General features: G+C 48.6%; 1 long non-coding RNA gene across 3 annotated transcripts; it reads left to right on the top strand.

The window, feature by feature from the left end:
• The first annotated feature begins 360 nt into the window (after positions 1 to 360).
• Positions 361 to 14,323, top strand: LOC112547340 (uncharacterized). 3 transcript variants are annotated; one of them, XR_012896549.2, is made up of 5 exons: positions 361 to 1,417; positions 1,541 to 1,636; positions 4,608 to 4,664; positions 5,893 to 6,001; positions 8,113 to 14,323. It is a non-coding gene; the product is annotated as an uncharacterized LOC112547340 (long non-coding RNA). The 3 variants fall into 3 exon arrangements; XR_012896548.2 differs by lacking the exon at positions 1,541 to 1,636; XR_003091073.3 differs by having other exon boundaries at positions 361 to 1,636.
• Positions 14,324 to 14,750: the final 427 nt, after the last annotated feature.

Below are 14,750 nucleotides of genomic sequence, written 5' to 3'. Positions count from 1 at the left end.
TCCCTTCTGGCCTTAATGTCTACTAATTAATGAAAAATTGAATATGGCATAGAAAGTAGCCTCTGTAGCTTTGCTGTGCATCTGGCTTGATCCCCAGACTCAGCTATCAGTAAAGGGCATGGTCCAAGAGAAGGAACTCAAACATGCAAAGAGGCTGGCCAGCGTCAGGACACCAGCCTTGCACGGGCGGGGTGGGCGTGGCAGTGACATCACAAAAGCCTGTTGCAGGACCTCAACCTATTGGAGAAAAATAGTGAGGAGATGGTGACCTCATAGAAAGGCCCTGACATCAGCCAGGCAGGACAGAGGCGCGAGGCAGGGGCAACCTCAGAGACTCCTGCGTCTCTGCAGCAGCAAGGCTCCTTCTCAAGGTCTCTCCTTGGGGACTGAGAGAGAATTAGGATTATTGTATTTGAGCATTGGGAGGGACCTCATCGGAGTTTTCTCCTTCCCTACTATTGACTTTGTAGCCCCTGTTTAGAAGGTAACAGCCCCAGAGAGGTTTGGAACCTGTTCAGTCTGATCCATCTGGGACCAGCTAAATTCTAGGCATAGAAATCACTTGGTTAAGATGATTTGATTTCCTACCAAGGACTCTGTCCTGTAGAATCACGGGGGATATTGTGGGTTTGTCCTTTTAGGTTTCAGTTTTCTTCTTTCCCTCCCTCTTTCTCTTCTCTTGCTTCTTTTGCCCCTTTTCCTTTCTTCCCTCCCTCCAAGGAGGGTAGGTTGGGGAGGGGAGATTGCTGTCACTGTGAGAGGCCCTCACAAAGAGGGGGGCTGGAATTGCTTTGAGACTGATCCCCTCTGGAGGTGACCCGGGCCATCCTTCAGGACATCTGTTGAGACCTTTCTGCCTCACACCTCACAGAGTCTCCATGCCAAGCAGGGTTTAATTCACAGGAAAGACTCAGGTCCTTTTGTTCTCTTTTAAGAACAAACTAAGAAGTCACAAACCATCATGTATGTGATTGATGGTGCTACTTCTCTGCAATTATTGTCTCTGCACAGTTCCTGATTCTCTCTGATGTGCCAGCTTTTCTCAAATAGTTTCTGAATGATGACTATGAGCAATTGATGGTCTGTAGCTCATTTGAGAGCATTTTATTCTGATCAGTCAATGAGTCCCAAAGGGCTGGCTAGGGGCAGGACACCAGCCTTGCAGGGGTGGGAGGTGAGAGTGGCAGTGACCTCACAAAGGTCTGTTGCAGGATCTCGTGGAGGAAAGGTGGTGAGGCTGCAGTGACCTCACAGAGAGACCTTGATACCAGCCATCGGGGCAAGGCAGAGGCAACCTCAGAGACCCTCCCTCCCCCACTTATGGCTTAGTGGGAGGCCATCCCAAATAAGTGGGGCTGGAATTGCTCTGAGACTGAGCCCCTCCAGTGGTGACCTGGGCCATCCTTTGGGACATCTGGTGAGACCTCTCAGGCTCCCCCTTCTCAGAATCTCGATGCTGATTGGCTGAACAGGGGCTATTGACAGGAAGAAGTTTTCCCATTTTCCCAGCTGTGACCCATGGCTGCCCCTTCCTTTGCAGGCTCTGCACAAGGGCTTGTCTGACCTCAGGCAGGCCATGCTGGGGAACCTGCTGACAGAGTCCCCAGACACAGGCAGACTCCAATACATCTTGGAGGTGAGCATGGTCGGGGGCACAGGGGACAGGGGGCAGTTTTACCTTAGGGGTGGGAGGGTCTGGAAAGGGGAGACTGAAAATGCATTTTCTAGTCTGTCCTCCTAGCCTGCACCCGAGTGGGCCATCCTTGGTCAGGGCAGTCAGGGCAGTGCCATGCTGGGTATCATCATTCCTTCTTGAGGGACAGAGGAAGGAGATGGAACTTCAAGTCAGGGCCCTGGCTGGCTTTGGGAGTGAGAGCCTCATGCTCCCTACCACCGCCCAAGCTGCCTCTGTACCCACCATGAGATCCAGGAGATAGCACTCACAGAAAAGTCACAGATTCCTTCCTAGAGCTTCAGGAGGGCCCAGAGGGAATCAGCTCTTCTCTCCTACTAGCACTGAGATTTGGAGGAGGGAGCCAGGAGGAAATTTTCATCTCAGTTGTTCCCTTCACCTGACCAAAGACTTTTGTGCCAGAGAGGCCACCTGATGAGCTGTCCATGAATCAGGAGTTCAGAAAGGATGGAACCAGCCCAGACATGGAGCATTGTCCCAGTCTAGAGAGACAAAGACACATTGTGACATTCCCTTTCTCAAGCTCCATGACCAGATATCTGATATTGAATCAGATATTCCACCCCGAGCACAATGTCTCACTCCAGAGATGGAGGTGGGCTTGCTTGCACAGCATGCACACCAGTCTATTGATCCTGACTGGCCTCCTTCCCCCATTGTATGTCAACTGCATCAGGTCCAGAATGTCCCAGGAGAGAGCCAAGGTCATAAGGAGCAGCAGAGCCCCGTTCTGATTCACCATCATCCTCTCTGAATTTGACGTAAGGGATCTCTGAGGCTGGCTCTGTAACTCCAGGCTTAGGCAAATTGGCTCCGACAGGCTGTAGGATCTGCAGCTGCAGGGGCTGTGGGTTAGCAGTGTTCCTAGGGAAGGCAGAGTCAGAGCAGGGAATGAGAGAGACTTGAGTTAAGTCCATCTTCTCTTGGTTCAGTGGAGACTCTGGGACTGTAAGCAGACCATGTTCCAATGCCAGATTCATGCCTGGCCTTGGGTCCCTTCTTGTTGTCCTGCAGCAGCTGGGGGTGCAAATCCTCATGGAGGGCCCTGTTCACTCCCCTATGCTCCAGGCTCCCTTGGGGGCAGAAGGAGCTGGGGACCTAGCTCTAGCTCTCCTGGTGTCTCCTGCAGAGAGACTTGGGGGAGAAAGACTCCTGGATCAGGGAAGACTGGGAGCTGAGAGGAGAATGCTGATGGAGCCCCCTTTCTTTCTCTTCCATTAGAACTCAGCACAGTTCCCCAAACTAGAGATCTTGGTGGTTTAGCTATAACTGTCTATCAGGCTACGTCTTCACTATGACTTTTTCCGCAAGAGGCAATGCAAATGAAGTGCGGATTAGCATTTTCTTGTGCTTCATTTGCATACTCTCTTTTGTTCCATTTTTGTGCTATGGGTTTTTGCACAAAAACAGGCAGTGTGACCGTGGCCATTTTGCACAAAAACTTTTTGCACAAGATGCTTAGGCATAAGAATCTTGTGGAAAAGGGATTTTTGCGCAAAACGGCTATGGCTGCACTGCCTGTTTTTGCAAGGATCTTGTGGAAAAAGGGGGTTTTGCGCAAAACAGCCACAGCCACACTGCCTGTTTTTGCGCAAAAACCCCTAGTGCAAAAATGGAACGAAAGAGAGTATGCAAATGAAGCGTGAGAAAATGCTAATCCGTGCTTCGTTTGCATGGTCTCTTCCGGAAAAACTCATAGCTTAGCCGTAGCCTCAGTGACTCAGCCAAGAGCATCAGCTGGCTGGCCAGGGAGGGAATTTAACAGCTCTACAAACTGCTGCTACACCACAGGTAAGGAAACCCAGCTGGGAAACAGAACTCAATAGAAAAGTGACACTGAGAGAAAACAGGCAACAAGACCCCTAAAGAAATGATCCCTCTCCCAGGGTACAGCTAGACTACATTTTTTTTTTTTTTTTTTTGGAAAAAACTATGCAAAATTTTGTGTAGCTTTTTCCGATTCTTTTGTCGGAAGAGGCTTTTCTGACATTTGGCCCATCTGGACTGGGCCAAATGTTAGGAAAAAAACCTCTTTCAGAAGCCCCCTTATTTCTCGTGGAATGAGAACTACGGGGGCTTCCGAAAGAGCGTGTTTGCTCTTCCGCAAAAAAAAGTGGAAGAACAAACACGTTCCCTGGACTCCAAACAGTTTTTCTGGGATACCTCTGGTAACCGGGAAAAACTGTGTAGTCTAGACATACCCCCATTGTCCCCAGCTGGAGGATGAGTCTGTCTCTCCGCCCCCACCCTGCCCCACTCTGATTAGGATCAACCACCCTCCCCTGGCACCAAGGATACTCCACATACTGTAGAGAACCTTCCTATTCTGTGGGGTCAGAGATGAAACCCAATGGGAATGGAAAAATACAGCCACCAAAACCAGATAGAGAAATCTGACAATGAGAAGCTGCCTAGGAAGAGACGATGGGAAAAGCCCTCTTGAAAAGTTCATGATAATATATATTGTGTGGTTAGTCTCTATGGTGCCACAGGACTACTCATTGCTTTTAAAATTACAGACTAACATGGCTACCCCTCTGAGACTTCTTGTATTATGTTCATGAAGGAGTTAATAACATTTCCTAATTCAATTTTTTCACACCTTTCATGATTTTCTTGATCTCTAATACATCTCCTAACCTTTAGTCATTTCTTTTCCAAGCTGAAAAGTCCCAGTCTTTTTAATCTCTCTTCATCTGGAAGCTGTTCCTTACCCCTAATCATTTCTGTTGCCCTTCTCTATACCTTTTCCAAATCCAATATATCTTTTTAAAGACAGGGTGACCAGATATGCATGCAGTATTCAAAGGATTCAAGATGTGGGTGTACCAGGACTTTGTACAGAGGCAATAATGGTATTTTCTGTCTTATCTATTCCTTTCGGATTGATTCCCATATTCTGTTATCTTTTTAGATTACTATACACATAGAGCAGATGTTTGGAGGGAACTAGCCACAATGATTCTCTTTGGTGAGTGTCAATAGCTAATTTATTTTGTATGTATAGTTGGGATTGTATTTTTCTATGTGCGTTACTTTGCATTTATCAACATTGAATTCCACCTGCCATTGTGTTGCTCGATCACCCACTTTTGTGAGATCCCATTGTTACGCTTTGCAGTCAGCTTTGGGCTTAACTATTTTGAGCAATGTCTGAAAATTTTGCCACCTCACAGTTGGCCCTTTTTCAAAATCACTTACGAATAAATAGAATAGCACTTATGCAGACTACTCTTTTCCGCCTATATTTAAGTGGAGTACCTGACAATGTTGTCATGATCATCTAATGATTGTTTAATTACTTGAGTGACAAGCCTTTTGTTATCTTAATCACCCTGCCTCCCTTTGTTTGTAAACAAACTCCCTGCCCCAAGGGCAAAGCTGGGAGCAGCACAAACTGTGGCAGGTAAGAGCTGCCTCTGAGGCCAAGGCATGAGCTTTAAGCAGACCTCAAGTGTGAAATACAGTGGCTCAAACTTCGGGGGGGGGGGGGCTACAGACCCCCTAAAATGGCAGACCCCCTAAAATTGGTCTCAGAGCTCTCTGACTCTGTACTGCTCATTCCTGCCATTAGCTAGAGCAGCCTAGCAGCCTTGCGCCAGGGAGGATTGTCATGCCATGTCCCCTCCTGCAGCCAGCTCAGTTGGACGTAGGGGAGCCAGTGGAGGAGTTGGCTGTGCCAGCACTACAGTGCTGGGGTGTTCCCCCCACAAGGGGCATTCTCCTCTGGCCAAGCCATGGTGGAGAATATGGCCATTGGCTTCAAAGGGTTTAATGGCATAATGGGAGCAGGATTGGTACTGGTATCATTTATGTGCAGGGCAAGGTGAGAGATGGGGCTGTCGCTTGGCTTTATGGTTCTCTGTTTCAGAACATTCTGTTCTGCTACTGCCCAGCATAAAAGAGAGAAAGAGGCCGTGTCTCTGCCTCATATAAGGGGGGGAGGGTATCTAAATTTGGCCTGAAAACAGGGACACTGTCCTCATTCTGCAAAAGCGGCGAGGAGTCCTGTGGCACCTTATAGACTAACTGAAGTGTAGGAGCATGAGCTTTCATGGGCGAAGTGGGTCTTTGCCCACGAAAGCTTATGCTCCTACACTTCAGTTAGTTTATAAGGTACCACAGGACTCCTCGCCGCTTTTGCAGATTCAGACTAACACAGCTATCCCTCTGATACTTGTCCTCATTCTCACTCTCAGCATTTATCCTGTACCCAGGACTGGGGTAACTGAGCTCATCCGAGGCCAGGGATTGCAGAACAAGCCCCAGGCCTTTGGCATATTTAAAACTGGCCTAGACAAAACACAGGTATGGAAACTGTAGGACACAATTCTGCATTGGCTACCAGGAGATTTATCTATTGTGGGTACCTCTCTGGCCCCACTACCCTCAGGAGGTGCTCAGATACAGTCTTTCTTTATCCCTACAACACCTCTGAGCTAGAACAGTGGCCATTACCTATCAAATGCCTTTATCCCTGATGGGGAAAGGGTTGCCAGATGGTTTCAACAAAAATACCAGACACACTTGACATGACATCACAATCGACATTCCATCTTATTTAGAAAATACTTAGGAAAATACTGCCCCTTTATATTTTCTCAATTTGTTTCCCAAACAGAAAGCTCAAATACTGGACTGTCCAGTTCAAAACCAGACTCCTGGCAACCCTACTGGGGATGTAAATACCCATTGTAAAAGTTAACCACTTAAACAATATCATTGTAACCATTTAACTGGTTAACCGAGGGCTGATGTCCTGCTGGCCAGCCCACTGCAGGGAGGGGCTGCTTCTGGCCTGGCTGGGCTCGCTGCACCATGGGTGGGGGACTGTTCCTACCAGCCTGCCCCTTGGTTAACCGGTTATCAAGTAAGCATGCCAGTAAGGCTAATGCTTACCAGTTAACTGGTTAATCTTTTACATCCCTACTGAGAACCTCTCTCTAGGTAGGATGAGGAATGTAAAATCCCAGTGAATCAGTTGATCGGTTAAAATGTTAGGTTGAACTAATGGTTAACTGGTTAACTGATTAAGCAGGATCTCACCCCCAGCCTGCAGGGCTCCCATTCCCAGCCCCATGCTGGGGTTGGCTGCTGGCTCCTGGCTCCCGGCCAGGGCCAGCCCGAGGCATTCTGGTGCCCCGGGCACGGGCGTGTGGCGCCCCCCCCGGGCGCACGGCACATGTGCGGGCCCGCCCCCCTAGGTTGCACAGGCCTGTCCCCGGGGGCGCACAGTGCATACACGGCCTAACTATGGCTGCTGGCGCACGTGCTGGGCCATGTAGGGCGCCGTGGCCGTGGGGGGAAGGGCGCTGCTGGCTGGCGCCGCGGGGCCGGCACTGCGGGAGCCAGGCACGCGGTGCCGGATGGCAGCTGTAAGGGATGCTGAACACCCCTTACCGCTGCCATCAGGCACCCCTCATCAGTTGGTGCCCTGGGCAGCTGCCCGGCTCGCCCATACCTCCGTCCGGCCCTGCTCCCGGCTCCCATCCCCTGCACTAGGCCTGGGGCTGCCACTGGTACCCAGCCCCACTGTGAGACAGGGGTTGGGTTGGGGCTGGGGCTGGCTGCTGGTTCTCAGCCCCAGCTGCCAGCAATACCACGTAGGGTTGGTTGCTGGGGCTGGAGCAGCTTTCTGCCCTAGCAGGCTGCAGGCAGGGGACTGCTCCTGAGGAACCAGTTAACCGGTTACCCATTCACATCCCTAGATAGGGTGTATCACTCCGATACCTTGCGCATCGAACTGGTTCATTGTGAGCGTGCCCATGCCTCAGGCAGGGACTTCATCTCTTTATGGTTTCTGTAAAGCACCGGAAACATCAGTGGCACTTCGTACAAGTGTTTTATCAAATAGCGACAATAATAATAGTGAGAGGCTTGTGTGACTCAGGCTTCGGAAAAACCTGAGCCACTGAACATATCCTCCCCCCTTCAGTCCATGGACACATGGGTACTTCTGAGATACCTGACTGCTCCTGAAGTGGTTTAGTCCATCTGGTTTAATGCCATGCTAGCTAGTAAATTGTTTCCTTGTGTTTGCTCTTAAATGAGGAATTATTGCCTAGGAGATTATCCTGTGTTTATCTCTTTTTTTCCCAGTGACCCTTATTATTTCCTTTTCCTGTGTTCGACACAGGAAGGAATGTCCCAGGGGTTTGTGTTCTAGAATCTCTGGGCCAAATCCTCAGCACCTTACTGAGTTTTTTTACCTAAGCAATCTCTCTCTGAAACTTTGGGGCCAAGTAATAGAATTTCGGCTCCTTGGTCACTTAGATAAATACTAGATCAAATTTTCGTGTTCTCTGACGAGATGAGCATAACCTAGTTTAGAGAAAGAGTTCTGATGCAAAGGCAATTGTGAATTCACTTTTTTGTGTGTGTCTGTTCCTCAATATTTGCTTATATTTGATGTTCCCCAGAATTTTCCTGCCACTTAGCTCATTCCCTGGGATCCTGTGAGAGAGCAAAGAAAAGCAGGCTGCATGCAGCAGGAGTGAGCTCTATCCATTTAAAAAGCCACAAGAATATTTGCTGACAGATCTTTGCAGTAATTCTCCCGATCTCCCCAAGAATCAGAAGGAAGAACTCCCTTGTCATTCGTCGGGAATGCTAAAGGTCATGAGGACACAACTGAGGGGGAACAAGCACCCTGTTTTAAATCTCAGCTTGCGCTTTCCTTGTCTCTGTACAGTGCTGGAGTGTCTGGGACTAGTAGCAGGTTATTTTTAGCCTCTTAGCCTATTTTGCAGCTCCCAAGAGCACAAAACCTGGATTCTTGCCTCCACTGTTCTTTGATTTTGCTCTGTCTGCACTTCTGTTTGCATGAGTACGAAGCCAATGTGTGCACGTTGATTCTCGTGTCACCTCCACTCCGATGTACCAAAAACAGCAGCTGCAGACTATTATTCCGTGTGTTATGGCAGGCCCTAGAAGCCGCAACCAAGAGCAGGGCTCCATTGTGTCAGGTGCTGTACAAAGTGTAAGAAGCCATTTCTGCCTTGAAGAGCTTCGTCTAACTAGCCAAAGGAAGTGCTATATTATCCCCATTTTACAGCAGGGTGACTGGGGCACAGAGACTTACCCAACACCAGACAGATGATCTCTAGCTAAGTCCAGAACTGAATCCATCTCCCTGAGTCCCAGGCGAATGCTTTAATCACAAATCTAACCTTCCTGTCAGGCATCAGACGCACAATTATTGTATAAATCACACCCAGACTAGAGCTCTTGCCTTCAGCACTAAACAATGCAGGTTTTAATCATGTGCACTAAAGGAGAGCTCCTTGAAGTTACTATCTGCATCAGCTCTGTCATACAGTTTATGCGCTACAGCCACGAGAGGGTGACATGGCTAAAAGCCAATCCATTACACTGCTCTGGGATTAGAGGTTGATAACCAGCCAGTTGCTGCAGGTACATTGCTCTAAGTGTCTTGGGGTCTCCAGCCCTTCTGGAACCCATTTTAGTCAGAGAGCAACAGTTAACGAGATGGGCCAGGATCAAACATCTAGACCCTCCCCCCAAACTTTGTAGCTCAAACCCATTTCAACAGATGATTGTGTGGAGGAATAGCACAAAGCCACAGCTGTAGTTGTAGGATGTCCTGAGAAAAGTGTGGTGAAATCCTCTATCATTATACAGCAGGTTTGGATTATTCCTAGAGGGAACCACATAGGAAAAAAACAACATGCTGTCTTGAAGGGGTGAATGGATTCTCTTCTCTCTCTACAGCTGTTTCAGACAGGCTCATTGGGGAGAGGGTGCAAAATGTCAGAGCCAAGAACGTTAGCCAACAACTGAAACTACAGCAAAGAGCCAGCCCAAGGTTGTACAGAGCAGAAATATTAATCTCCAACACAAGGGACATGGCCCCCTGAAGAGAGACTCGTGGTTTGATGGGAGCAGACAGCTTCAAGTTGCTTTGGTCCTTCAGTAGCACTGTGTTTCTTTCCCCTCTGTGGGGAAGACACAGGCAGCTTCTGTGTGGTATTTGTTGCACAAAGCAAGTGTCATATCTTATGCACACATATTAGAAGGAGCTGAGCAGTTTTGGTCTCTGCTGTACTTGACTGTAACATGCCCTCACCTGGAACAAATGGTCAGGCACTAGCAGAAACAAAACAGCTTAAGGAAGATTTATCATTAGTCAGCAAATGATTGCCAAGGGCCTTTTCCAGCAAGAAGGAGCAACGGGGTTCTGTTAGAACAGCAGCCTCTGCAGTTTATACTAATCCTGCTGGTCACTTGCTATGCCCCAAGGGGAAGGAATCTCAGTGCATTGGAGGAAGTCTCCTTACTGCTAAGTAACCCCACCAACGCCTTCCAAAGATCAAACTTCCATCTACTAACACCCTGTGTGCCAGAGACAGGAATGGGAAATAGGGGCAGCCCAGGTTCTACAGGGGCTTCAGGCAGATTTCTGTTAGCCCTGTAGAATGGCTCTGGGGGCAGTGCCTGATGGTGGGAAATCCAGAGTAGGGCACACTGAGCGTTATGGAATATTTTCCTCCTGGCTTCCAACATGGGCATGAGGCCAGCCTCCTCCTGTTGGCTGACTCCGGAAGCATAAGGCTTTTATCTGTCCTGGTCAGACACTGCGTGAAGGTCTTGCACCCAACGTGAGCCACTCAGGCCCAGCTCCAGTATCCTGCATGATCATTCTCTGCTCTGAGCTTTCCGACCCCCTTTCCAGCTGGATGTGCAACAGCCTCAGGCCCCCTCCCTGTTGCGCTGCTTCCTGGCCAGGGGGGGCACTGGGAGCAAACCCTGCAAGTCTGGTGGTGTGCAGGAGGTGGGGTTTTGAGCCCCGCACCTGCTAGGATGCTGTGCTTCTGCAGGCAGTGGTGCCTCTGGCAGTGACTGCAGAGGTATTTGTAGGAAAAGCAGGGCTCCAGGCAGGGAGCTGGCATTCAATTAGCCGAACAGCTCTGTTTACAAATAAATATTTAGTGTTTGCTTCCAAAGCCGGACACTTTTATAAAAAACAGTCAGTCACTTTAAATGGCTTTATTTAAAGCAGCCGAGCGAAAGGACCAAAGCCCCAGGAGAGCGCTGACCTCGGAATACTTGGCAAGTTCCTGCCAAATCAGCAATTCGGGGAGAGGCATCCACTCTGCAGCTAGTCCTGCATATGTAAGCTAGCCCAGGCCTCTGGTCCAAGCCACAAAAATGAAAACCGAGCAGTAGGGATGTAATAGCATAGTCGATTAATCAATTAACCGATAAGCAAAAGAGTATCCATTAATGCTATAAACTACAAGCATTCCCCACCCCCTGCTTGCCAGTCAATCTTTTTAGCAGGCTGGCCAGCAGCCCAGCTCAGTCCTGAGATCTACCCCTGCGGGGGCTCTGCATTTAAAATGTATTAGGAGCCAGGCGGGCAGGCAGCCCAGCTCAGTTCCAGCTCGCGCCAGGTCTGGGAGCTCAGACCCACCCCCCAGACAGGGGCTGCTGCCACCCCACACTGCTGCCGCTGTATCAGAGTCAGCAGTGCGGGGCAACAGGCAGCCGGTCTGTGAGGGGAGCTAGTTTTTAAACTGCCTCCCCTTGCAGACCAGCTACCACCTGGCATCCTGCACTGCAGCTATCTCTGATACAGAGGCAGCATCCCAGAGTGACAGAGGGCTCCTTGGGAATTGGGGCCCGAGTGCACTGGCTGCCAGCCCTGCCCCTGGGGACTACTGAATAGTCGAGTAACCGTTAAGAATTCATTAACTTCCCTAGTAGGTATGATCAGGGATCTGCTATGAAACCACCCAGCCATGGAAATGGACCTTGGTGCTTTGAACATGCTCCAGCTGAGATGAGCTCAGTCAAAGAGGAGCAGCCTTCCACCAGTACCAGCTCAGCCTGGTTCCTGCCAGCTCAGCCTGGGACGGGAGACACCTATCTCTGCATAACTGCACTGGGGGGTTCCCTTTGGTTCACCTGAAGGTAGAGCTGTTACACCGGGGACGAGGTGGGGCTCAGCTTTATGCTTGGTTTGGATAATGTGGGAGATGCACAGTGAATCTGCCTCCTTGTAAAGGTTTAAAATAGTGGATCGCACCTTCCCCTAAGAGCCTGGCTCCTCCACAGGGTCTGATTCAAAGCCCCATGAAATCAAGGGGAAACCTCCCATTGGACCAAGAGAGTTTGGTGTGGCCACATAATGCAGAAAACAGCTGTGACATGCCAGTGCCCACATACTGCATCTGGTATGTTTCTTTAGATCGTGGACTTTCTATCAGTGTCTGAAAGACACAGATTCACCTCTGTGGCACCTATTCCCAGAGGGCTGCTGGCTATAAAGACTCATCTCAAAGCAGGTGGCTAAGTGCAAGGTGGAGCCTCACTTAGCAGCAGCATCTCTGAACTGTGGATAAGGGACATAGGGTCCCTTTTTTTCCAGACCATCAAAAACAACCCAGAGCCTAGTACAGAAATCTTGAGGCAGCCTTTTAATGTGATGCCAACTGACCATCTCATCCCCACTCCACTTTCTGACTTGGAGCTGGTTTCTGGTTGGCTATACTTTGCCCCTCACTCTCTGACTTCTTTGGAAGCTTCTTGTGTGGCTTTTGGAACCCCAAGTCAATTTATGTCACCTGGTTTTATTTTATCCACTACGTTTATTGGTACACTCAAAGAATTCCCATGGGCTAGTAGCTCCACTCCACCAGGGCCTTCATCTTATGGCTGCTAACAAGACTCTCATTCACCTGAGCCCAGCCTCTTACCTTAAATGAAGCTGCGTTATGTTTTCCTAAGGAAATAACCCTTGAACTCTTGTCTTCATTTTGCATTTGTTCAAGACCCTTCTCTGCTTGAGCCAGACTTGCAACCCTGTGGGCTTTCCCTATGTCACTTTGCCCTCCCATCTGAGGGTATACAGACCTGGCTCCTGTGGACCCCGATCAGCAGGGAGCACTTTGGGTAAAAGTAACACATCACTCCTTGCCAGCTCATTGTCAGGGAGAGGGGTGCTGATGATCTCTCCACAGTAGGTCAAAACTAGACTTATGGGTTAGGGGAAATATGGGACATCCTATAAGACACGAAGGCTGTGTCTACCCTACCAGGTTATTTCAGAATAAGTTATTTTGAAATAATAACTCCTGAAATAACAATTTCAAATTAAGTTTATTCCTCTTCATGAGCAGGAGTTATTATTTTGAAATAACAAGCCCCTTATTTTGAAAAAAACGGCTTGGTAGTGTGGACGCCCATCTTGTTATTTCAGAATAACTCCCCAGTGTAGACATGCCCCAAGAGATTCACATTACCAGCTGGTCTGCAGGCCTGTTGTGAGATGAAAGCAACATTTCTGCTATTTATTATTCTAGCTGAGGGTTTTATCCTACTGCTCATCCCCATGGAATCCGAGTGCCTTCCCCATAGAATTAGTAGCAGCAGCGAACCACTTCCTCTGAGCTGGTGTGTAGGGTCCAGCCTCAGCACAAATACATGAACGGGACCTGCCTTCACTGTTCCCATTTCCTGTGATCACTTCCACAGGTAGAGACTCTGCTCTAGCTGCCATGATGAATCAATCACCTCTTATTGTGTAAACTTGCTGGTGACCCTCCCAACCTGGAGCAATTCAATTTACTACAACTGTTACAAGCACCAAAACCCACCGACCTAAACTCACATGTAGGGTGATTTCTGCCCTGCTTGTATTGTGAGCTCAGCAACCTCATTTTATAAAAGCTTCCTAGGTTGAGAACTTGCTCAGTGCCTGAGCATCAGCCTGGAAAAATGTACATCCTGTTGTGACGCCTTGAACTGCTGGAGCTCTACCCACACCAAGGGAGCAGAAACCAAGAGGAGATGTGCAAGCTGAGGTCAGAATTTTGTCCATGGAAGATTATTTCTCTGTAATTAAAAGTGACCCCCAACCAAAGTGGCAGATCCAAATTAGCCCCCTGGTCAATGTGTGACCCAGGCCACTTGAGTAGCTGATACACAGAGGTTAATGAATCTGCTACCAGGTGCAGATGTGTGGATTTACTCCTCTCGTGCAAGAGGTCTGGGCTAACGGCTTTAGTGCTGAAGGGCAGGCAGCCAAACCTTGCTCTCAGCCCAAACTGAGCCAGTTGGTACAAACACCTCTGAAGTATGGCAGTCCAAAAGCTGGATCCAAATTTTGAAACTCATGAAGAGAGGATGTTGGAATGCTCAAAAAGACCTACCTTCTGTATTCGTTAGGGCCCACACTGCTGATAGCATCAGAACCATCCCCATAGACTAATTAATTTTATATTCTCAGCATTGACTTGTAATGAGGAAACAACATTTTAAAGCCCGCCAGAGAATGGGGTCCGCTCACTATTTTGTCTTGTAAAGTCTAGGATAAGATTAAACTTGAGTTATTTCTAGGCTTGACCAAGGCAGCATGCCCTGCAATCTCTTAATAATGAGTCAAGCTAATTCTCAAGCCATCATTGCTTTGCTGGTTATCACTCAGATATTTCTATATACTGTAGTAGGTAAGAGGTGGGGACATTTCAGCTGTCGTGGATGAGTCTGTTTTTGTGGAACTGGGTCTGAATTACCCACCAGCTGAAGCATTGTTGTGTTTTGCCAAAACGGCTGATTAAAATCCAAATGCATTAAATTCCACCTGTCAGTTCCAGCATCGCCTCCGTCTGTGACAATGCCAGTGGCATGAGTGGGTCTGAATGAAGGAAGCATTTTTTTTGCATAATCCCATGCTCACATTTAGCCACATGCTGCTCGCTCCCACACCCAGTATAATGCGCAAAAACGTCTGCAGGGCTTTTTAAACTAAGACTTTATGGGTCAAGCTTCCAAAAACAACCTCTACACTTTCACCCACAAGCAGGGTGGATGTTTAACTGCCTGGTTTGCAACCATGAGCCCTAATGTTACTTACACACACACATGATCACTTGTGGCTCTGACTTCCAGATTTCTCTTTCTCTGTATGGATGTAAAATTTGGAGCTGGATAGAGCCATATGGACCATTCAAGTCTATGCACTGCACCTTTGTGTCTGCTTGCTCCCAGTCTGCAGTCCTCCCCCCTTTTCTCTAGCTCTGTTCTCCTTAATTCT

Source organism: Pelodiscus sinensis, chromosome 17, assembly GCF_052426305.1.
Source record: "Pelodiscus sinensis isolate ZL-2025 chromosome 17, ASM5242630v1, whole genome shotgun sequence".
Classification (NCBI taxonomy): Eukaryota; Metazoa; Chordata; order Testudines; family Trionychidae; genus Pelodiscus; species Pelodiscus sinensis.
This window is presented reverse-complemented; position numbering and strand designations above follow the sequence as displayed.